The sequence below is a fragment of the Myxine glutinosa genome, chromosome 2 (genome assembly GCF_964187855.1).
Source record: "Myxine glutinosa chromosome 2, kmMyxGlut1.1, whole genome shotgun sequence".
NCBI lineage: Eukaryota > Metazoa > Chordata > Myxini > Myxiniformes > Myxinidae > Myxine > Myxine glutinosa.
In genome coordinates this window covers 106,272,679-106,299,119 of record NC_136262.1, presented here as the reverse complement: position 1 = coordinate 106,299,119, position 26,441 = coordinate 106,272,679, and the positions used below count along the sequence as shown (strand labels likewise).

The 26,441-nt window shown below is 44.7% G+C and overlaps 1 long non-coding RNA gene across 1 annotated transcript in view; it reads left to right on the top strand.

Moving 5' to 3' along the window:
* The window catches only part of LOC144890860 (uncharacterized), a 40,747-nt gene extending 25,619 nt beyond the window's left edge, over positions 1 to 15,128 (top strand). The window contains exon 3 of the long non-coding RNA XR_013622536.1: positions 14,609 to 15,128. This is a non-coding gene — a long non-coding RNA (uncharacterized LOC144890860). The remainder of the gene's footprint in view (positions 1 to 14,608) is intronic.
* The last annotated feature ends 11,313 nt before the right edge of the window (positions 15,129 to 26,441 follow it).

Below are 26,441 nucleotides of genomic sequence, written 5' to 3'. Positions count from 1 at the left end.
AACGGATCTTCATCAAACTTTCAGAGGTTCATCAGTGAGTGCTTGGGAGCGTTTTAGGCAAAAAAAAAAAAGTTTGTTTTTTTGTAGTTAAAAAAATAAAAATAAAAATAAATAATCGCTCGATAGTGCCGAAGCCTTTTTAGAATGAATGACAGTTATATACAAGTACATTTGGAGTGCTTTGTGATTTATATGAAAGCCGACATCATTTAAATTAAAACCATCTTGCAGAATGTGGCTTAAGAGGTTGGGGTGCTGGCTTGGGATCCTCGGATCCTGAGTTTGAATCCCGGTTGATCGCTGAATTAACGCCAGGGGGATTGACTCAGCCTATCATCCTTCCGATGTCGGCAAATTGAATACCAGCTTGCTGGGATGAATGTGCCGGTTTGTGCCCCGGTTTAGAATTGGTACACCGTATCCCTGCGTATCATAAGAGATGACCAAAGGGTTGGCGTCAGGAAGGGCATCCGGCCATAAAAACATTGCCTCAAAAAGGGAACCATGATGATTGTCATGTGGCCTGCAAGGCTAACCCCCGCTCTAGCAGGGAAAATGGCCTTAAAAAGGGCTATTGTTTGTTTTGTGGAATGGGGACTCTGACATCACCTGGTTCAAATCCAGTCGGGCTCGACTGGGTGATTTTTACACTGGTGTCAGGAGTGGGATTCAGAGTGGTATCAGACCCTCCCCAGAGAAATTGTTAATTCAATTTGGGTGTCAGGAAAATTGTAAATCACCTCTAAATTGAGTGGAATTTTGGCGAAAAATGTATTTCATTTGAATTTGGCATAAGGGTGACATTTAAAAATAAATTGTAACAAACACCATGAATGAGGAGAATATCGCAGGGGAGGATTGGCATTTGTGGATGCTGCGGTACCACCAGCAGCCGTGTGGGGTGAGCACCTGGCTGCAATGTTTCATCACCGAGTAATATATCAGTGGAAGAACCACGAGAGAGTGAAGAGACATTTTCTGGATTTGGTGAGCAAAGTGGAACAATGCCTTCAAAGGGAGCAGAGCATGGAGGGAGATGATGAAGTTCTTCCAGATGATCCAATTATGAACAAAGAGCAGAATGAATAGGTCAGAGAAAAGATAGATACGAGTATAAAGAGAAAATGGTAGGAATTAAATAACAGTTGCTAAAAATGATGGATAAAAGCATGAAATAACAAATGGGAGGACTAAAATAACAGACCGGAGAGATAAAAGAATGACAAACTAAAAAGGCAAAAGAAAGTCAGATTGAAATGGATAGAAAAATGACTGAAATTACCACAGAAATGACAAGGATGGGAATTGATATTACAAATAAAATTGAAGCGAATCGGAAGCAAATGGCTGAAATACATATGGAAGTGTGGCAAATTATGGAATACCAGGGGAATACAAAAGCAAAGGGTGAGCAGCTGGCAGGTAACATTAGGGGAATGAAAATTGAGCAGTGGGAATTAAAATGAGTGGTGCCCGAGTAAATAAAAATAACTCAACTAGGGTAAATGCAGAAAAAGCAGGAAACTGGACAGAGGGAAGTAAGAGAGATGGCTGGTGTGAATAAAGAGTGTCAAAAGAGGACCTAAAAAGCATCCCAAAATACAAACCCATCCACGTCCGCTTTGTACTCAAACTACACTTGATGAAAACAACAATTAAAAACATATACATATATATTTGTGCATTTTATTCATTGGTGTTCTCCATATTCTTACAATAAAGGTTTGTTGAAGATTTGTTGACAATTGCTCAATTGTTAAAAAGTTGTGGCCTGGACAGACACACTGAAGCTCAATGGTAAATAAATAAACACAGAAGCCGTCTCGCACTTGCTGCGCTATCATTATGTACCGTTATCATTATCATTAACATTCTGTTGGTTACCGAAGAAAACCTGAACACTTTTTGTTTTGTATACAAAGTCGAGGCTCGTGTAAGAGCTAACACTTAAAACACAAAAACATAAAGACACATAAAACATATAATAAAGGGAGCGGGAGACAAGAGGGGGAGAGAGAGAGTGAAGCACACAAGCACAACAACAGTAGAGAACAGGGACATTGGTAGATCTGTGGAAGAGAGAGGGCTGGGGAGGTGGGGGAAGGACAGGAGAGCGGGAGGTGCAAATGCTATAAAACAAATTAACACTATGAGAAATTCCATGAAAGAAGTAGAAGATTGAAAGAGGCGGATTTGGGGTGTTTTAACGTGGGTAGAAAAGATCAAGGTTTTGGATGGGGGAAGCTAAAAGATGGTGGTGAATAGCTGTTTTAAAGACCTGGAGGGAGGAGAGGGATTGAAGAGAGTGTGGGAGTTTGTTCCAGAGGTGGCAGAAAAGAGAAATGAAAGAGTGAAGGTGAGCAGAGAGTCTTGATTTTGGCAGTTTCACCAGAAGAGGGTTGCTGGCAGATCTGTGTGTCCTGCAGGAATATTTGGGGGACAGAGCACAGACAAAGCAGAGGGAGCAAGGCCAGAGAGGAGTCGGTAGAAGACAGAAAGACCACCTACCTGCCTGCGGTGAGAGAAAGAAAGGCCCTCAGAATCAGCTTCATCGTGGGAGATTCCAATGATTCTGAAAGTCTTGGTATCTACAGCGTGAAGCCGAGCTCGGTGTGAGGCAGGAGCGCCAGCCCAGAGGGGAGATCAGTACTCCATCAAGCTGCAATCGTTTTTGATCGTTTTCCCTGCCGAGAAATAAAGTTTACAGGGCGGAGCCTCCATGTAATCAGCTTTCCCCTAGCAACCACATTCCCGGAATTTGTCTCCAAGGCAAAAAAAAAAATGAACGCGGTTGCTCGTGCTTGATGCGCTGCGGCCGGACTGATAAGGGCTATTTATAGTTACTATGACCTTGTCCTTTCGCTTGTGTTTGCTGAAAAATTCAACCAGGGTGTTACGTTTATCAATAAATATTTGAACATTTGCTGCCTATTGAATATTTAGTGCTGTTTTGCATTGAATATTTATTGGTGTTGACATTGCCACTGTCGAAGTCCTATGTCGGATGTCCGATGTAGACACTAAATACACCGTACTGAAGATACAAGCCGTTTAATATGGAATTCACACATATGCGGGAAAGGGAAGGCTCCAGATAATGTCAAGTCCCTTCTCCTCGTTTTTACTGCGCACTTCGTTTATAAGCACGAAGGCAGTTTCAGCGGAGCAAAGATAACCATCTCCACAGGAAGCTTCCCCCAAGGACATAACTCATACCCAAAGCATCTCACACGCAACCTTGAGGGTCACTTCCCAGGATGTTGGAGTTTTTGTACAAAGGGAAGAAAACACAGAGTTATTTTCATGGTCAGATAAACAGGAAAAAGAAACACAGACCAGTTTGTGGTCAGAAAAGCAAATGAAAGAGAAAAATCACAGAGCATGAGATATGCATTCACAGCCTGTCCGCAGTCTAACAAGAAAAAATTTAATGAAGTAACCATCAGTTCCCACATTCCCTTCTTCTGTTCGAATATTAATTAATTAATTTTCTTAATATTGTTACAGACACGACTTTGATGTTATGGTGGGCCGAGCGGAATGGCCGCCGTGTCCGCACAAGTTACCCGATTATGCTCGAACGTTGACTAAGTCGCGCTATGCTAAATCAATGATGGAAAAGACACAACGGCTGGATTAAAATGACACGACACCAAGGGTTCAGTTCTCAAGACCTCCGGAGGAGGTTATATTAGGGCGGAAGGTCAGATTACAGGAATGAGAGGGACAGCATAGTAAGGTAGGCACTTAGACACACTTATCTTATTCCCGACAGACCACAGATAAACGGGACAAAAACTGACTCACACGGGGATTGATGGCAAGGAAAGCGGGTAGTCGATGGCTCAAGGTGCACTCTTGGCTCAAGGACAGAATCGACCCGGTCCAGTCCAAAGATACGGGAGGTCTCACTCAGCGCTGGAAGGTCACGTTCTTTCTCCAAGCTGGGGGCGCATCTCACGTCACGTCCGGCAAGTGGCTGCGTATATCCGGCGGGGAGTGACACGCCCTCAGCTAGTTAGCTCCGCCCCAGATGGAATCGGTCCGCCCTTCTTATTGGGTGCGGGGGGGTTACTGGCTCCGCCCCTGACGAGGAGCTGACAAGGAGCCCCTTCGTGGTAACCCCGTCGGAGCGCATGGTCAATGGCGGCTAACCGAGCCGGTGTGAGGACGCACACTCCCCCGCGCCGCGCCGTTGTTGTTGTAGTTGTTGTTGTAGTTGTTGTTTGGGGAAGAAGATGGGAGGAGGTATGGGCAGGTCCTAAACTCACTACTGGTGCCATATAATCACATTCTGGTGCAACGAAGAGTCAGAATTAATGGAAACGAGTCCTTAACTGACATAGACTAAGAATAACTAGCAAGATGTCCGAAAGTTGTCTACGTGAGATGCGGTGGACCTGGGCATGACATTTAATGGGGGGAAAAGGGGAAGGTCGGTTCTACAGAGTGTTATTTACAGGCAATGGGACTAGGGAATGGGGGATTGGGGATAGTTGGGGAGTATTGGGGAAATAGGGGAGTATTTACAAGCGGATATTGAGGCCAAGTCCCATATCCGCAACAATATCAAAGAACAACAACCTTTGTGGAACTTTATTTAACTTTCCAATCTGCAATGAAGACGGCTGGTTTGATGAAGTTGTGCCCTGCTGGAGGGCGCGTCACCTCCCCCACAGGACTGGCTCCCTTCGCCTCCCATAGACGCAATCCTTGCTGATTCTCCAGTTAATTGAGGTTCATGTTCATAAGGATGTGTCGTTCCTCTGGAGTAAATAGGAGATCGTTAATCTCTTGCAACATTCTTTCATGCTTGGCATAAAAAGTGTGATAGTCAAAAGATAGAAGACAGATGCCACTAGTGTCGGGATCATCTGTCTCCTTGGAATCCAGGGCAACGGGTAGATCAGGCAGTTCCTCATACTCGTTCATCTCCAGTTGGGCCATTTGTGATGAGGAGCTAGAAAAGAATCTCTCCATGCACATCCGAAGGAGATGTTTTGTTATAAACACAACTAAAATTAATCCCACAATTATGGTGAGACCCCACAAAACCCAGGACAATATGGTGTACCCAAAACTTCTCATTCGTTTTGATCCCACATTGCCCTTCTAGTCCGAAGATTTTGAGTTTTGTATATCATCCAGTATCAAAATTTCTGGTACCACTGAGCCCAAATTGCAGACTCCCTTTTAGTTATCAGATAAATAGGGGTAAGCTTAATCTCCGCAGACAAACATTGTTCCATGTGGGGAAACCATATGATTTGAAAGACATCTCATGCCCTCTGAATCTCCCCCCTTGGGGACAGTGGAAAAAGTAATAGTTGTTCGGGTGGTGCTATTATCCTGTAAGCCCACCCAAACTGTCATTGCTCCTTTTGAGGGTTTTGGTTTTCTCCCAGATATAACAAAATCACATTCTGATATGCCCATTTCTGTTCTTCCTATCCCCTGCATGCAGACAATGCCCCTTTGTTTTTCCACCCAAACCAGCCTTGGTCATGTTGCCCTGTCCTGGATTGTGGGAACATATTCAAATTTACGAGCACATTCGGCATTATTGTCCACCCCTATTCTTTCCAATGTAGTTTGGATACAGGTGTTCCCCAAAGCATTTGAGCACAAATCATTAAGTGACAATGGAATTACTTTCATCCTAATACCCGTGGAGGTGCTTTCCGGCATGGGCATACAAGACCAACACTTTGTGCGATTTTGGGCGGCAGCCACCTCTCTAGCAACTCCCCAATAGGTGTTTGATTCTCCAGTTTTCCCCCTCATCACTTATTTTTGGTTTTCTGGTGAGGGTGGTCCATATCCCTTAATGTTAACTGTCATGGGGTAACTTGTCCCTATGGAAGCACCTGTGCAGCCCAGCCTTTAATGAAACATCGGAATTTTTGAGGTCTTTTTCTCGGGTTGCTGACTCAAAAAAGTGGATTTGGGGTGAAATTAGCAGGGGTAGAAATGATCACGGTTTTGGATGGGGGAAGACAAGAGATGGTGGTGAACAGCTGTTTTAAAGACCTGGAGGGAGGTATACACTACTCACAATAAGTTAGGGATATTGGCAGGTTCTTCGGTGTGGTTGATTTTGTGCATTAATTATGTTGAAAAAAGTTGTTGGTCCTAATTCTATGGTTATTAATGTGTGAAAAAACACAGCATTCTTGATTTCAATACCCTAACCCTAACCCCTATAAAAAAAAATAAACTCACTCCCACAATATCCCTAACTTATTGTGAGTAGTGTATATCCTAAATCTTGCCAAATTAATTTCAATTCCTCTATTTCTTTATTCATTTCATGGGGCCATTACCCGCCCCGGGCCATCATTAATCGATCCCTATTTGTTATCATCGTACAAGTTTCTTTCCCCTTGGCTGGCCATACGTCTTGTTTCAGTAGAGCTTCACTATGTACTAGCGGTGTCTCTATCATGACTAGCAGCAACATCTGCATCACTCCCGGTCCCATTGTGCTGTTGTTGTTTGGCGCCCTGGGTGAGTGCTGGTGTTCCCTGAGTGGCCTCTTGGTGTTGTGCCTCTGGGGATACCCACCTTTGGCAGTGAGATGCGTGTATCCAGGAGGTTTTTCCTTCACACTTCACAGCAGTGTGTGTGACCAACAGCACCTGGTGCGGTCCACCTCAGTTGGAGGCTGTGCTTCCTCTTGAAGTTCTTGATTAGCAGCAGATCGCCTGGCTCAAAAGGGTGGCACAGTCATGATGCTGGTTCTGGCAGAGCTTCTTTCACCTTTACACTTGACAGCTGAAGTGGGCTCATTTTCCCCGAGTACCTTACTTGTACCTCCATGAGTCTGCGAATAAAAATGCTCGCACAAAACATTCCAGCATTTTAATACAACAGCCTCATAATTCGATCAACAGTGTACACGCTTTCCATACAGGCCCACCATAGCCTGCCATTTTCAAACAGTCCAATAATGCCATGCTTCAACCCACAGAGCACCACTCAGCTACTCGACCACAACTCATCCTTGTCATCCATCCTTTGTCCACATCTGAAGTCCACACCTTGTCATTCATAAGACACACCTAACCTGTCAATTAGGTTTCGTCCGAATCTGTCCACAACTTCTTGAGATGTCCTGCTCACAGACAAACAGACAGACAGACAGGGGTCTAGCTTGGGTTTGAATCCTGACCCCATTATAAACTGTCATCCCAATATTTCACAGGCAAGGTGATTCAACAATGTGTGATCCATCCCTCGGATAGACGTTAAGCCATATCCCGTCTTCCAGCACTCGTTTTCGTTGGTGTCCATCAAAGATCCCACGGTGTCCCTCGCAAAGAGTAGGCGGTGCTGTTTCTCAACTCTCCGCACGCGAGACTGATCATCGAGCAGCACCGGATCATCCAAATCACGCGAGGCTAGCACCCGAGTAGCGATGATCCGACGCTCGACAGCACCGTCCGTCTCTATAAATGTCCTCCCAGTCTCGTTCCTTCAACCTCCTCGCTGTCCACTCTCTCCTCCACACTTACCGTTGCACTCGTGCTTCCCCCTCCCGGTCGGCACGTTCGCACGCTGCTTCAACCTCCCACACACCTGTCTCGAGTCACCACGCACGCCCGCGCCGCAGGACTTTCACACCGCAAACGTGCCCCTCATGATCCACAGGTGTCCACATCCCGTTCCTATGCATGTTACAATATCCAGTTCCAGTGTTTGGATTTGAACAGTTTCGCAGACAATTAATACTACCAAATCATGAAAATCCACAACAAAATGATACATTGGCTTGACCAGTCATCAAACAGATAGCACATAGTGGGGTCAATGATCCGAACACCCTTTAGTCCTTTGTCAGTCACATACCATGAGTTATCTTGAGGCAGAGATTTAAAAAAAATGCTCAATTACAATCCTAATAATATGGCAATTTAACTTGATAAAAAAACCAAAATGCTCAATTACAATCCTAATAATATGGCAATTTAACTTGATAAAAAAAAATGCTCAATTACAATCCTAATAATATGGCAATTTAACTTGATTTTAAAAAATGCTCAATTACAATCCTAATAATATGGCAATTTAACTTGATAAAAAAAAAATGCTCAATTACAATCCTAATAATATGGCAATTTAACTTGATTAAAAAAATGCTCAATTACAATCCTAATAGGGCAATTGAACTTGATTTAAAAAAAATGCTCAATTACAATCCTAATAATATGGCAATTTAACTTGATTAAAAAAAATGCTCAATTACAATCCTAATAATATGGCAATTTAACTTGATAAAAAAAAATGCTCAATTACAATCCTAATAATATGGCAATTTAACTTGATTAAAAAAAAATGCTCAAAAAAAAAATGCTCAATTACAATCCTAATAATATGGCAATTTAACTTGATAAAAAAACCAAAATGCTCAATTACAATCCTAATAATATGGCAATTTAACTTGATAAAAAAAAATGCTCAATTACAATCCTAATAATATGGCAATTTAACTTGATTTTAAAAAATGCTCAATTACAATCCTAATAATATGGCAATTTAACTTGATAAAAAAAAAATGCTCAATTACAATCCTAATAATATGGCAATTTAACTTGATTAAAAAAATGCTCAATTACAATCCTAATAGGGCAATTGAACTTGATTTAAAAAAAATGCTCAATTACAATCCTAATAATATGGCAATTTAACTTGATTAAAAAAAATGCTCAATTACAATCCTAATAATATGGCAATTTAACTTGATAAAAAAAAATGCTCAATTACAATCCTAATAATATGGCAATTTAACTTGATTAAAAAAAAATGCTCAAAAAAAAAATGCTCAATTACAATCCTAATAATATGGCAATTTAACTTGATTTAAAAAAATGCTCAATTACAATCCTAATAATATGGCAATTTAACTTGATTTTAAAAAAATGCTCAATTACAATCCTAATAATATGGCAATTTAACTTGATTTTTAAAAAAATGCTCAACTACAATACTAATAATATGGCAATTTAACTTCATACGATAACATCGTACTCGTCCCCTCGCAAACTCGATGCCAGCTCTGCCCCATGTAGTCTGAAACGCAAGATGCGGTGCTTCAAAACGATATCTCACCAAGTACTTTGGTACGTATATTCCTGCAGATGTGAAGAATTTAATAAGAATTTAATGGTATTTACAGTCTCCGAAAGAGGTTGTTGCTTCATTTACTGATGAAGTGTCAAAAACAACAAACTGGACAATTCTAAAGAAGGACAAACATATTTTGGTACAAAATTAATGTTAAGCAAATATTACGAACAGCACTTTCAATACACCCTTGTTTGAAGAAGAAGAAACTCTATTATACTATCTTCTCCAGCCATGCGATCCATAAATATCTCTCAGGCATTGACATCCCTCTGAGCAATTGGACCATTCAAATATACATCTCCATTAATACACTGACTGATAGTTGGGACTCGGGATTCAAACCCAGGCTATATGCACGACCTTTTCAGTAATTAAGCTCTCAGACCATTAAAACATCCATTTGGTAAGCTCATAAAGGTAAGGTAAGGTAAGCCATAAACCCGCAACCTCCGCTCTGCTGGTACCAACCTCCTGACCCCCCCCCCCCCCATCCGGACCAAATTTAGATCCTGGAGGGACAGGGCCTTCTCCATCGCTGCTCCCACCCTCTGGAACTCGCTACCTCACACCATCAGAGACTCCTCCTCACTCACCACATTCAAAACATCACTCAAGACCCACCTGTTCAACACTGCATTCAACATTTAACCCACAGCATCTAACCCCTGACTATCTCCTCTCCTTCTCCCTCCTTTGTGCTTTGAATATTTCCCTATTGATTCTTCTTTTTTTTGCAATTGTTTTTATGTTTTGCTATGCATTATGTTTTGCACTCTGTCAAAGCGTCTTTGGGCTTCCTGAAAAGCGCTATATAAAATAAATGCATTATTATTATTATTATTATTATTATTTCACAGATTTGTATGTAATCGAGTCTCGACTCAACACCTCCAAGGTCGGCAATCCATCTCCTTCGCTATCCAGCTTATGACACCCCAGATTCCACCAAGCCACAAATGGCCCGAGCCCCCCCCCCCCCCCAATGCACCCCACGAGCTCCCCCAACACAGCACCGCCACTGCATATCCAATCAACAAATGATGCCAGACCAACCTTTTCAACAATAGGTATACAACATCAACGACACATATTGCTTGCATGTATGTCTCGTGGCGAAGCATGCCCGCATGTGCATAGCCGCCCGTATCTCGTATCTGTCTCCCTTCTCCCACACTCGACACAGCAACTCCTGCTTATTCCAAGCTTCGTGCCGTGGATTCCCCGCTCGTGTTACATATCAAACTCAGCAACACTTCGCACACTTTGGACATGATTCCACTTGGATATACTGTATATTCCATTTAAGAGTTTACGAAACCTCCTACCTACTCTACAACACCGCTGTGGCCCCTAAATACTTTATAACCCACCTGGCAGAACTAGCCCAAACCACGGGAATTCTAACTATTCTCACATTGAATGCCAACACAGGTAAGAGAGTATATTTAGCACACATGAGACAACCACAGGTAGGTTATGGGACAGATTTCCGTGTACAGCTTCCCCTTGGACTTTATATTCCCAATCCAAGACAGCTGCGTGTGTGTGTGTGTGTGTGTGTGTGTGTGTGTGTGTGTGTGTGTGTGTGTGTGTGTAGGCCTATATGCATGTGCTCGTTCATGTTACATCAAAACCAATCGCATGGTCCTTCCGCTTCGCCTTGACCAGCGCGCAACGAACATGTCACACGATTTGGGTGCCTCTAAAATTCTGCTGACAAAGGAACTTCAGATGTCCAACTGAACAAGACGTGACCCATCCCTGGGCAAAGCGATCCAATGCAATGACGTCATTACTTTAACCTCCTTCACACACCGTGCACCGGAATGCTGAGCATGGTGACGTCATGCAGTCATTTCAAACTCAGCATTTATACTTAGTACGCACGCAGCACAAGGTTCCCAGCACAGTGTACGCGTTACATACATGTACCAGCGCATCTCCCAAACCTTGCACGAACACGATTGTTCACCAAAATGCAAAATGCAGTGAAACACAGCTCGACTTTTCATTTCCACCTTGATTACAAAATCATAAAAGTCCAAAATGTTTCACAATGCCTCAATTTAACTCACGATGATCTTTATTTACAGCAGTTGAATGATGACACTTCTTCTCAACCTTATCCTGACTCATTCTCTCATTCAAGCATGATGTGGACAAATTAATCAATAAGAACTACCGAACTCTACATGATCAACATTATTTTGTTGTTTCCCCACATCAAGCCTATTCTGCTGCTACTCTCTTGCGTCATCTCCATCTACCTGTTAATACAACACCTGTTACAACACCTGTTGCAACAGTACAACAATACAATACAACAATACAACGCCCGTTAATCAGCCACTGCGCTGCTTATGTAGGCCAAACACTTCACACAGTACAACACTGGATCCAATATGCAAATTAATGCTGTTTACGAAGACACCGTCACGCACAAGTACAAACCAATGACCACAAAATACAAGGAAAACACTATCGAACAGCATGTACACAACCTCTTTTTACTTCCAATTTAAGAACAAATTTCAATATTCATTCATTTTCATTCATTCTTTCATTCAATCAAAAATTTCATTTCATTCATTCATTTTCCACCAAAATTCATGATCATAGGGGCTATCGCATGAGGGCTAGGATCCCTGCCTTGGTCTGTCCTTTTCCAGCCCATGAGCTGGGCATATAATCCTGCATAAGGGTCTGGTCCATGTTGCACCTGAGGATCAGAGTTAGCTACGCTCCTCTCCTCGGGCTTTTGGTCGTTGGCCTTCTCTTGTGTCGCCACCATTTGTTTCTGTAGCACAATTATCTGTTTCTTTGTTGTGTCGAGTCCGTTCTTTAGACTTGCGCATTTAGATTCTCTCTCCCGTCTGACACACTCCTCCATCCATTGACTGAAGGCCTCCCAATCATCACCTTTGTGCTTTTTTCTTAGCATCCCTTGCTTTCAAAGCTTTCCTCAAATTTTCTAACCGTGTTCTCTGAAACGGTCCCTCAACGGGGAATGCGGACTTCTGTCCAACGGTTATTCCAACCGACTGATGTACAAATTGAACAGATTCCTCCCCTGCTGTTTTCAACTTGTATTCCGCCGGAGTACCTGCGATCGGTCTTACCCAGTCGCCCATTTAGATTTCCCATTCTTACACCTTATTTCCCTCTTCGTGAGGTCACTACTCAGGGTACTCCCTGTAGTCCTTAGTCACTTAATTATCTTTCTCCCAAGGTCCCACCTTGTAACACCAGAGGTCCCACCTCTTTTCCACCTTAATACCAGAGGTCCCACCTCGTTTACACCTTAATACCAGAGGTCCCACCTCTTTTACACCTTAAAATTTGTCCTGTTCCACAAAAACGGCTTGACTACTTTTTACCAAGTTAACAATTCTGGTTTGGACTCACTCCAAGCCATGGAGGAAAGGGTCTGATTTTACCTGGAGATGACAGCACTTTGCTCCTAGGAGAGATATAAAAGGTCTCTCACCTTGTTCCCTAAGTTGAGGTGGGTACCCTGAATCAATTTCTGTCGTCTCCAGGAGTCGTCAGTCCTTCCATCCACGGCTTGGTGGTCCCAGGTTTCGGCACCAAATGTCGAAGTCCGATGTCGGATGACTGAAGATACAAGCCGTTTAATATGAAATTCACACATATGCGGAAAAGTGAAGGCTCCAGATAATGGCAAGTCCCTTCTCCTCGTTTTTACTGCGCACTTATAAGCATGAAGGCAGTTTCAGCGGAGCAAAGATAACCATCTCCACAGGAAGCTTCCCCCAAGGACATAACTCATACCCAAAGCATCTCACACGCAACCTTGAGGGTCACTTCCCAGGATTTTGGAGTTTTTGTACAAAGGGAGGAAAACACAGAGTTATTTTCATGGTCAGATAAGCAGGAAAAAGAAACACAGACCAGTTTGTGGTCAGAAAAGCAAATTAAAGAGAAAATCACAGAGCATGAGATATGCATTCTCAGCCTGTCCACAGTCTAATAAGAAAAGGTTTAATAAAGTAGCCATCAGTTCCCACACTACCCACTGCTCATCCTCATTACCTATTTTTGTTTCTTTTGAATGCCAATGATTATTAGCTCACCTGGAATGAAGTTCAGGGGAGCTTATCTGATGGCGCGTCGTCTGTCCGTCCATAAACACTTGAAACTTCTTCTCAGAAACCGCTGATGGGATTGCGACCAAATTTGGTACAAATGATACTTGTTGCATTGTTACGAAAGTTTGTTCTCGGCATTAAAAAATCTGGGTTTAAGGGGATCTACCGGGGGTGAAAGTGCATCCAGGTTTGACCCCCCAAAATAGGAATTTGCTTTTTTCTCTGAAACTACACACAATATTTTGATGAAACTTGACCACAACCTTCATCACCCGTGATGTACCGAAGTTTGTTCATGGCACTAAGAAAATCGAAGTTTTTAGGGGTCTATGGGGGGTCAAAGTGGGTCCAGGTTTGACCCCCCAAAATATATATTTGCTTTCTTCTCAGAAACTACACATGTAATTTCATTGAAACTTCACCACAACCTGAATCGCCCATGATGTACCAATGTTCGTTCAAGGCATTAGAAAAATTGTGGTCTTCGGAGGTATAATGGGTTGGGGGGGAGGGGAGGTTGCCCCCCAAAATAGGTATTTTTTTGATTTGTTTGTTTAAAGTCTGTTGATTATGTTAGTATGATTCTAGATGCTGCCCTATTTTCTAGCATTGAAAATGGTTCAAAATACCTTTAGTCAGTGCAGTATACTGTTTATTCTACCAGGTGAGCACCAGGGGTATTGCCGCTATGTTTATTATTTCGTATGCAGCCTGTGGTTGCTGGTTGCATCATTTCTGGGAGAGCGGCTGAGCCGTTCCCCCTGTTTCCAGTAAGCTGGGACTCATTTTGCCAAACTTGGATTGATAACAGGCTGAGTCCACCCATCTCGTGTTATTTAACGGCAGAACAAGGGCTCAAACTTAAGACCGTAAGATCTTTAGCCAGCCACCTTAACCTCTAAGCTAACACCAAGCTTAATGCTGATTCGAATGATAAGTATTGTGCATGGTGTGTGCATGGTGTGTGCATGTGTGTGTGTGTGTGTGTGTGTGTGTGTGTGTGTGTGTGTGTGTGTGTGTGTGTGTGTGTGTGTGTGTGTGTGTGTGTGTGTGTGTCCGTCTGCATGCAGATATACTTTTTTAACATGTCATTCATTCTCAGATCTACTAAACTGTACCCTGAAGGTAATTGCGCAACTTTGAGCTTTTATAACTTTTTATGTACACATGATAGAAAGAAACTACTATAAATTATGCATTTATTACAGTACTTGATCAGCCTTCGAGTTAAGGTGCATGTGTAGTTCAACATTTATTTATTTTACACTTTTTACTATTAAAAAAAGCCTCTAACCATAAGGGTACACTTGCCTTGAGCTGTCCAGTCTGGGTTCGATTCCCAACCCGACTATAAACTATCTGGTGCTTCGCAGTCAGGATCTTGCACCACCAAGTGTGCTGGCCCTTGGGTGGACGCTGCTGTCGGTGTCACCATCGTTGTTGGCTGGAGGCCTACATCAACAACGAGCTCTGCCCTACTCCTACTCGAGTCTACATTATCAGATTATGATTCACGAGTACACATAGATCTGATCAAAATGAAGTCAAAGATTTTTGCCCGACTCATTCACAGTATATTGTACCAGGTACCAACTGCCTTACAAGGCCTCATGTAATATAAGCACAGTTTGATTCAAAACAACCGCTAGATGGTATCCATGGTGCTCCTAATCCCGTGTTCGATTCCAAACACTTATACACTTATAGTATCCTGTTCCTCGGATTTTCTCGGGGTACCACCATGATACTCCTGCTTATCAACACAATGTCACAACTGTGTCGGAGAAACTCTGGTGAATGCATTAGCTGTAGCATTGCGACTGACAGGCAAATCATTCATGTCTGCTGACATCTTTTCATGGACTGTTTAAAGATTTGTCCCAAACGTTCTGCTAACCCATTCCTGGTTGAATGTACTGGATGCGACGTGGATTGATAGATTCTATTACGATGGCAAAATGTCCTGAATTCAGCAGAAGTAAAACAAATGTCATTATCTGATACCAAATGTTGAACCAACCCATGCTAGGCTATGAGCCAAGGGGGTTGGTCGGTACCATACAGATGGAGTAAGGCTCATTGTGATTTTTAGCAAGATATATGTCCCTAGATATGAAAAAAAGTGATAGCAGTGTATAACTCTCGGCCATCTCTGTGTTATCACCCGAAATATTATTATACGCCTGCTTCGCTTCGCCAAAAAATGTGATATTTGCTAAAATTGGAATAAACTAGGGCATTGCCCGTACTATATCTATATCTAAAATTATATCCCCCCCCCTCTATTTACATGAAATGGTTTGGTCCAAAGCGAACGGCTTGCGAGTACGGTGACAATCCCCCCCCTCTATTTACATGCAATGGTTTGGTCCAAAGCGAACGGCTTCCGGAGTTTGGTAAAGAAATCGCCATCGCGTGCACAAACGCGCAGGAAAGCGAATGAATCGCAAATTCGGTTTTATTAGTTTTAAAACATAGTTTAACGCCAACATAGTTTGCAAACGTGAAATAAATGAATACGCTCTCAAATGTGCCATCCGAGGCAGAGTGTGTCCTCCACGTTCGGCACACGCGATCGTTCGCTGCTCTCTGATTGGTTGAATCGTTTTTTGGACATAGCTCGGTAAGTAATTGTCCGATTAATATGAAACCTTGAAAAGGCACATCCTCGGGTCCCCAGCAATATACCTGGCAAGTTAAAAGTATATCGGACCCGTGGTTGTCGAGAAACAGCGGTCACAGACAAACAGACGTACAGACGTACAGACGTACAAACGTACAAACGTACAGAGATTACTGGAATTATAGATAGATATGTTTTTAAGGACCACAGAGTGCCAATAATTTGCATACTGGATGCCAACTAATATAGTAATAGAAATATAGAACATTTGTGGGGGTTATTTATCAAAATATTGATATAATGACAAAAACTATGTTAAATTTAGTGAAAAAGTGGTTGAAATCGCTTCGAGTTCAGAATTCACATTGTACATTTTTGTCAATATTTCAAAAATGAAAACCCCCAGAGTAACATTTGACCCCTCAAAATCTTCGCAAGGAACCACTGCATTGGAATATATCATTACTTTGTAATATGGTGGTTGTTTGGGGCACATATTTTGGCAAAGTTCAAAATATGTTCAACCATACCCCCTAATTTTGATATTTTGGAACGAAACATAGCTTTTGAACATTTTAGGTTTATTCGTCTACTACTTTTGGTATCTCAGTGTAATTTTTGGTATTAGCTAGTATCCTAAAGTAGGTTTGTAACATCAGCTACATTATATTTCACAATGCATGCAAACTTGCTCCACACTCTAGGTTTATCATGATCTCTCGAACAAATACGATCTCGATCTCGGCACTCTGTGGTCCTTAAAAACATATTTATTCCAATTTTAGCAAATATCACATTTTTTGGCGAAGCGAAGCGGGCGTATAATAATATTTCGGGTGATAACACAGAGATGGCCGAGAGTTATACACTGCTATCACTTTTTTTCATATCTAGGGACATATATCTTGCTAAAAATCACAATGAGCCTTACTCCATCTGTATGGTACCAACCGGTCAATTTGGGGGGTCTGGCTCATAGCCTATGCGTTTTGAACACGTCCATGAGGCCCTTAACAGTTGTTTTTGTCGATGCTGAAGTTGAGGCCACAGTCCCAATCCCTACAAATTTAGAGCAAGCATCCGCCGCAATAGAAAAACGTTCGTTCCATAAATGGACCTGCGTAATCCACATGCAGTCTCTGCCAAGCTTTGGCAGGCAATTCCAAAAGAATGTAACATTGCAATAGGAGGATTCTTCACATTCATCTATCAAGCATTACAAAGATGTACGACACTGTCGATGTCCTCAGACCAATTCGGCCACCAGAAATAACTATGAGTTAACCCTTTCCTGTGTACCACTACAGGATCAGTCTCATATGCAATTCCTGCAACAACCGAGCCGGACAGAAAGAGCAAGACAGAAAGAGCGGGGACAAACAAGACCAGAAAGGAGGTGGTAGAAGACAGAGACTACTGACCTGTCTGCAATGGGAAAGTGATAGGCACCTGGACTCCGCAGGAGATTCCAATGATCTTGAAGGCCTTGGTTTCCATGGCATCAAGCGGAGGATTATGTGAGGCAGGGGTGCCAGCCCAGAGGGGAAGTCTCAGTCAAATTTACACCTGGGAGTTTGGAGGTGTTAGATCAGTACATGGACAATGAGCAATGGAGTTATTGATGTAAAGTGCAACTCTTCCACCAGGGTGGTGTCAGGCCGATCAAATCAGAGGAGGATCAGGGGAGGGACACTAAGGAGTCAAGGACATCGTTTGGGAGGAAGGATTCTGTTAAAGAGATGATGTCCGGTTTATCAGCAGCAGTCCAGATTGTGAGATGTGTCAGGTTGGAGCGAAGGCTTCAGATCTTTGAGGTCCACAAATAGTTCAAGCATTGTATAATTTGACCTCAAACAAATTGCAACAGAATCTCTCTCAACTGTTTCATGCTCAGGAAAGTTTCCTCGATGATCCGACAAGGGGGAAGTATTGAAAAGCAGTCATAGATTACCCCATCCAAATTCCTATCAAAATCCACAAAAATCCCAGAATTAAATGTCTTACATTTTACAAAGATCATTTTACACATCGTATTCAAAAATCTCCTCACCCGAATCATTGTTAAATAATTTTTTAGGAAGACGAAGTGGGGCACCACGAAGGAGAACCCACCCCACCCCAAGCCGACCCAGAAGTTTACCAAAAGAGAACCACAAAGTTTGAATACATATTGCATAACACATTGAAAATCACTACTGGACTCCCACATATGCCTTGAAGTTTTGCAATATGACAGGCACCTGATCAGCCATTCACCATAATCAGATCATTTACTGCCCTAAAGTGTATAACAATTGAGAACACCTACATATACACGACTATAGTCAGATACTATGTATACTACTACTACATATACACTACTATAGTCAGATACTATGTATACTACTACTACTACATATACACTACTATAGTCAGATACTATGTATACTACTACTACTACATATACACTACTATAGTCAGATACTATGTATACTACTACTACATACACACTACTATAGTCAGATACTATGTATACTACTACTACTACATATACACTACTATAGTCAGATACTCTGTATACTACTACTACATATACACTACTATAGTCAGATACTATGTATACTACTACATACACACTACTATAGTCAGATACTATGTATACTACTACATATACACTACTATAGTCGGATACTATGTATACTACTACTACTACTACTACTACTACTACTACATATACACTGCTCTAATCGGATACTATGTATACTACTACATATACACTACTATAGTCGGATACTATGTATACTACTACTACATAAACACTACTATAATCGGATACTATGTATACTACTACTACATATACACTACTATAGTCAGATACTATGTATACTACTACAACATATACACTACTATAGTCGGATACTATGTATACTACGACTACTTATACACTACTATAGTCGGATACTATGTATACCACTACATATACACTACTATACTCAGATACTATGTATACTACTACGACATATACACTACTATAGTCAGATACTATGTATACTACTACTACATATACACGACTATAGTCAGATACTATGTATACTACCACTACATATACACTACTACAGTCAGATACTATGTATACTACCACTACATATACACTACTATAGTCGGATACTATGTATACAACTACTACATATACACTACTATAGTCAAAATCTATGTATACTACCACTACATAAACACTACTATAGTCGGATACTATGTATACTACTACTACTACTACATATACACTACTATAGTCGGATACTAATACTATGTATACTACTACGACATATACACTTCTATAGTCAGATACTATGTATACTACTACTACATATACACTACTTTAGTCGGATACTATGGATACTACTACGACATATACACTACTATAGTCAGATACTATGTATATTGTATACTACTACTACATATACACAACTATAATCGGATACTATGTATACGACTACTGCATATACACTACTATAATCGGATACTATGTATACTACTACTACATATACACTACTATAGTCGGATACTATGTATACTACTACTACATATACACTTCTATAGTCAGATACTATGTATACTACTACTGCATATACACTACTATAATCGGATACTATGTATACTACCTCTACATATACACTACTATAGTCAGATACTATGTATACTACTACTACTACATATACACTACTATAGTCAGATACGATGTATACTACTACTACATATACACTACTATAGTCGGATACTATGTATACTACTACTACATATACACTACTCTAATCGGATACTATGTATACTACTACATATACACTACTATCGTCGGATACTATGTATACTACTACTACATAAACACTACTATAGTCGGATACTATGTATACTACTACTACATATACACTACTATAGTTGGATACTATGTATACTACAACATATACACTACTATAATCGGATACTATGTATACTACAACATATACACTACTATAATCGGATACTATGTATACTACAACATATACACTACTATAGTCGGATACTATGTATACTACGACTACATATGCACTACTATAGTCGGATACTATGTATACTACTACGACATATACACTACTATAGTCGGATACTATGTATACTACTACATATACACTACTATAGTCGGATACTATGTATACTACTACGACATATACACTACTATAGTCGGATACTATGTATACTACCACTACATATACACTACTATAGTCGGATACTATGTATACTACTACGACATATACACTACTATAGTCGGATACTATGTATACTACTACGACATATACACTACTATAGTCGGATACTATGTATACTACTACATATACACTACTATAGTCGGATACTATGTATACTACTACGACATATACACTACTATAGTCGGATACTATGTATACTACCACTACATATACACTACTATAGTCGGATACTATGTATACTACGACGACATATACACTACTATAGTCAGATACTATGTATACTACTACTACATATACACTACTATAATCAGATACTATGTATACTACTACTACATATACACTACTATAGTCGGATACTATGTATACTACTACTACTACATGTACACTACTCTAATCGGATACTATGTATACTACTACATATACACTACTATAGTCGGATACTATGTATACTACTACTACATAAACACTACTATAATCGGATACTATGTATACGACTACTACATATACACTACTATAGTCGGATACTATGTATACTACTACTACATATACACTACTATAGTTGGATACTATGTATACTACTACTACATATACACTACTATAATCGGATACTATGTATACTACCACTACATATACACTACTATAGTCGGATACTATGTATACTACGACTACATATGCACTACTATAGTCGGATACTATGTATACTACTACGACATATACACTACTATAGTCGGATACTATGTATACTACTACATATACACTACTATAGTCGGATACTATGTATACTACTACGACATATACACTACTATAGTCGGATACTATGTATACTACCACTACATATACACTACTATAGTCGGATACTATGTATACTACGACGACATATACACTACTATAGTCAGATACTATGTATACTACTACTACATATACACTACTATAATCAGATACTATGTATACTACTACTACATATACACTACTATAGTCGGATACTATGTATACTACTACTACTACATGTACACTACTCTAATCGGATACTATGTATACTACTACATATACACTACTATAGTCGGATACTATGTATACTACTACTACATAAACACTACTATAATCGGATACTATGTATACGACTACTACATATACACTACTATAGTCGGATACTATGTATACTACTACTACATATACACTACTATAGTTGGATACTATGTATACTACTACTACATATACACTACTATAATCGGATACTATGTATACTACAACATATACACTACTATAGTCGGATACTATGTATACTACGACTACATATGCACTACTATAGTCGGATACTATGTATACTACTACGACATATACACTACTATAGTCGGATACTATGTATACTACTACATATACACTACTATAGTCGGATACTATGTATACTACTACGACATATACACTACTATAGTCGGATACTATGTATACTACCACTACATATACACTACTATAGTCGGATACTATGTATACTACTACGACATATACACTACTATAGTCGGATACTATGTATACTACTACGACATATACACTACTATAGTCGGATACTATGTGTACTACTACGACATATACACTACTATAGTCGGATACTATGTATACTACCACTACATATACACTACTATAGTCGGATACTATGTATACTACTACGACATATACACTACTATAGTCGGATACTATGTATACTACTACGACATATACACTACTATAGTCGGATACTATGTGTACTACTACGACATATACACTACTATAGTCGGATACTATGTATACTACTACTATATATACACTACAATAGTCGGATACTATGTATACTACTACGACATATACACTACTATAGTCAGATACTATGTATACTACCACTACATATACACTACTATAGTCGGATACTATGTATACTACTACGACATATACACTACTATAGTCAGATACCATATATACTACTACTACACATACTACTACTATAGTCAGATACTATGTATACTACTACGACATATACACTACTATAGTCGGATACTATGTATACTACTACTACATATACACTACTATAGTCGGATACCATATATACTACTACTACATATACTGATACTATGTATACTACTCCATATACTACTACTATAGTCGGATACTATGTATACTATTGAAGAGCCGGGCTCTTGCTTGAGACGGACGAAGTGACGGGCAAGACACAAACTCGTCTGAGAAGATGTTTATTGTAAAAACCAACTCGGGAACTCTGAAAAGCCCGTTTATCAGGCTGCATATATATCCAAAACCAGAAAGCATAACCGAAACGGAAAGCCACGCCTCTCAGGCGAGGCGTGTTTCGGTGGTCACGTGACCGACAGGTGCAAAGGATTATAACCGCACGTGCGGCACGCTTTGGTGGTCACGTGACCAGCCACCCCGGCGCCGAGGTTGTCCGCTGGTGACGTCACCGGCTGGAGCAAGGAGATTCTGCTGCTGGTCTCGCTTGGGGGACCCATGGGTCGCTACACATGCCCCCCCAGAATGGACTTGATCCAGGAAGGTCAACCTGAGGGGGGTCTGGATGACCCACCCGAAACGACCCCTGGCCAGTCGCGGGGGGGGGGGGGGGGGGGGGGGTCCGGTGTGGTGGCGGGTGGTCGGACAGGGGGTGCAGTGGACGGGGGGCGGCCGCGCCGCGGTGGGAGAGCCAGCCGTGGCGGCTGGCCGACGTCCATGTGGGCCGGTTTGAGGCGGTCCAGCGAAATCCGGTCCGCCCGGCCGCCGATGAAGGACTTGTTGTCCCGTCGTAGGACCCGGAAGGGTCCATCGTATGGTGGTCGGAGCGGCCCCCGGTGCGCGTCGTGGCGCACGAAGACGTACTCCGCCGAGCGGAGTGCTGGGGGGACGTAGGATTGGGGGTCACCATGGCGGGACGTGGGCACCGGGGCGAAACGTCGGGCGGCCTCCTGGAAGTCCGTGCGCTGGCGCGCGGCAGACCAGGGGCTAGTGGTGTCGGGCATGAACTCGCCCGGTACGCGGAGGGCCTGGCCGTACACCAGCTCGGCGGTGGACGCCTGGAGGTCCTCCTTGGGGGCCGTGCGTCGGCCCAAAAGGACCCACGGAAGCCGGTCGGCCCAGCCGTCATCCTGGAGGCCGGCCATGAGTGCGGCCTTCATGGAGCGGTGGAACCGCTCGCACAACCCGTTGGCCTGGGGGTGGTAAGCCGTGGTGCGGTGTAGGGTAACGCCCAATGTGCGGGCGATCGCGCCCCATAGTTCGGACGTGAACTGTGAGCCGCGGTCCGATGAGATGTCCGCCGGTGTGCCGAAACGCGTGACCCAGGTGGCGATGAACGCCTGGGCCACGTCAGCGGTGGTGGTGGAGGTGAGGGGCACGGTCTCCGGGCCACCTGGTGGTCCTGTCCACCATGGTAAGCAGGTGGGTGAACCCCTGCGATGGGGGAAGGGGACCCACCAGGTCCACGTGGACGTGGTCAAACCGTCGCTCGGGCACGGTGAAGGGAGCCAGCGGAGCCTGGGTATGCCGGTGGACCTTGGCCCGCTGGCAGGGTGTGCAGGCGTTGGCCCAGTCGCGGACGTCCCGTCGCAGCCCATGCCAGACGAAACGCGCCGCCACCAGCCGCTGGGACGCCTTCCGGCCAGGGTGAGAGAGGCCGTGGAGCGAAGCAAAAATGCGACGCCTCCAGGTGACCAGCACAACGGGGCGAGGTCGGCCTTGGGAGATGTCGCACAGCAGGACTGGGTCCGCGAAGGGGACGTCAGCCAAGCGGAGGCCCATGTCCGCCACCCGGAGCGCCTGCACCGTGCCGTCGGTGGCCTGGTCCGCTGCCATGAGGGTGAAGTCGACGCCGAGGTGGACGGCGTTGGCGCCGGCTCGAGAAAGGCAGTCGGCCACGGCGTTGTCCTTCCCGGCGACGTGCCGGATGTCCGTGGTGTACTCCGACACGGCGGAGAGGTGGCGCTGCTGGCGGGCCGACCACGGCTCCGTGACCTTGGCCATGGCGAAAACCAATGGCTTGTGGTCGACAAAAGCCGTGAACGGGCGGCCCTCCAGGAGGTGGCGAAAATGGCGGACGGCCAGGTACAGCCCAAGGAGCTCACGGTCAAAGGTGCTGTACTTTAACTCGTTGGGCAGGAGTTGCCGGCTGAAGAATGCGAGCGGCTGCCAGGCCCCCGTTTACCCATTGTTCATGGACCACGCCCACGGCGTATTCGGAGGCGTCCGTGGTGAGGGCGATGGGAGCCTGGGGTACCGGGTGGGCCAGCAGCGTGGCGTTGGCGAGACACCGTTTCGTGCCGGTGAAAGCAGCGTCCATGTCCGTGGACCACACGACGTCGCGCTTCGCCGGCTGGCCGCGGAGGGCGGCGTACAAGGGCCGCATGAGTTGCGCAGCTCGGGGCACGAAGCGGTGATAAAAGTTCACCATCCCGAGGAACTCCTGCAGCGCCTTGACGGAGCGGGAAAGCGGGAAAGCGGCGATGGCTTCGACTTTGGCCGGCAGCGGCACGGCGCCGGTCCGGGTGATGCGGTGGCCCAAAAAGTCAATCGTCGCCGCACCGAAGTGACATTTGGCCGGGTTGACGATCAATCCGTGCTCGCTGAGGCGGCCGAACAGCGTCCGGAGGTGGAGGAGGTGCTCGGCTCTGGACGTGCTGGCGACGAGAATGTCGTCCAGGTAGGTATAGAGGAACGGCAAGTCGCGCAGCATGCCGTCCATCAGGCGCTGGAACGCCTGCGCCGCGTTTTTGAGGCCGAAGGGTATACGGAGGAATTCAAAGAGGCCGAAAGGTGTAATCACGGCCGTCTTCGGGATGTCGGCTGGGCGGACGGGCACCTGGTGGTACCCCCGAATCAGGTCCACTTTTGAAAAAATGGTCCGCCCCGCCAACCGGGCGGAAAAATCCTGGATGTGCGGGACGGCGTACCTGTCGGGGGTAGTGGCGTCGTTGAGGCGGTGGTAGTCGCCGCATGGCCGCCATCCGCCCCCCGGCTTCGGGACGATGTGCAGCGGCGAGGCCCAGGCGCTGTCGGAGCGCCGCACGATGCCGAGGCACTCCAGCGCCGCGAACTCGGCCTTGGCGATGGCGAGTTTGGCGGGGTCGAGACGGCGAGCCCAGGCGTACACCGGCGGGCCCGTAGTGGGGATGTGATGCTCGATGCCGTGGCACACCGCGATGGCCGAAAACGTCCGTCGTGTGAGGGCCGGGAACTCCGCAAGGAGGCGTGCGAAGTCGTCCGCCAATGGGAGGGCGCAGGAAAACTCGGTGGGCGCGGCACGGCTCAAGGCGCATGCCAGGGAGCTGAAAGTTTCGGCGTTGACGAGACGCCGGCGTTTCACGTCGACCATCAGCCCGTGGGCGCACAGGAAATCGGCCCCGAGCAAAGCCATGGGGACGTCCGCCGTCACGAACTCCCAGTGAAAGAGCTGGCTGCCGAAGCGGAGGGCGACGGTGCGTGGGCCGAAGGTGCGGATGGCGGAGCCGTTGGCCGCGACCAAGGGGGGGCCGCAAACGGCGGCCCGCCTGTCCTCCGCCGAATCGGGAATGACGCTCAGCTGAGCGCCGGTGTCGCAGAGGAAGCGCCGTCCCGACGCTCGGTCCGCGATGAACAGCAGGTTTCCGGAACGGCCGGGGTTCATTGCTGGTAGGGAACGCCGGCTCGCCCGTTTCCCGACTTGCCGAACATGCATGGGGGCCGACATGATCGGGCCTGCCGCCCGAACCTGGCGTGGAAATAACACCAGGCCGGGTCCAGCGGGGGCTCCGGTCGACGCGTCGGGCCCGGGCGACGCGGCGTCGCCGCTGCCAGTCGTGCCGGCCCGGCGGCCTCCGGGAAGGAAACTGCGTCGCGGGCGTCGGGCGGGTGGGCGGGAAGGCTCCCGGCCGCCACCCCGACGAGCTGGCTCACCGCTCTGGCGAGCTGGCTTGCCGAAGCGATCTTGTCGGCCTCCTTGGCGAGGTCGCGGGGGGTTCACGATGGTTGTTCCTGCCAGGGCGACCCGTACCTGGGCCGGGAGCTGGCGAAGAAAGAGCTCCTGAAACAGGAATTCCGAGGGGTGCTCGCCGAGCAACGCGAGCATGTAATCCATGCGTTCGGACGGGCGCGTATTGCCGAGCTCAGGAAGGTCGAGCAGGCGTCGTGCACGCTCAGCCGGGGAGAGGGCGAAAGCGCCCAGCAGAAGTGCCTTGATGGCGTCGTACTTGCCGTCAGCGGGCAGGTTCTGGAGGAAGCTCAGGCAGCGGGCGGCGGTCGCGGAGCCAAGTGTGGTGACCACGTAATGGTATCGAGTGGCGTCCTCCGTTATGCCACGCAGGGCGAACTGGGAGTCTGCCTGCGCGAACCAGACGGCGGCATGTG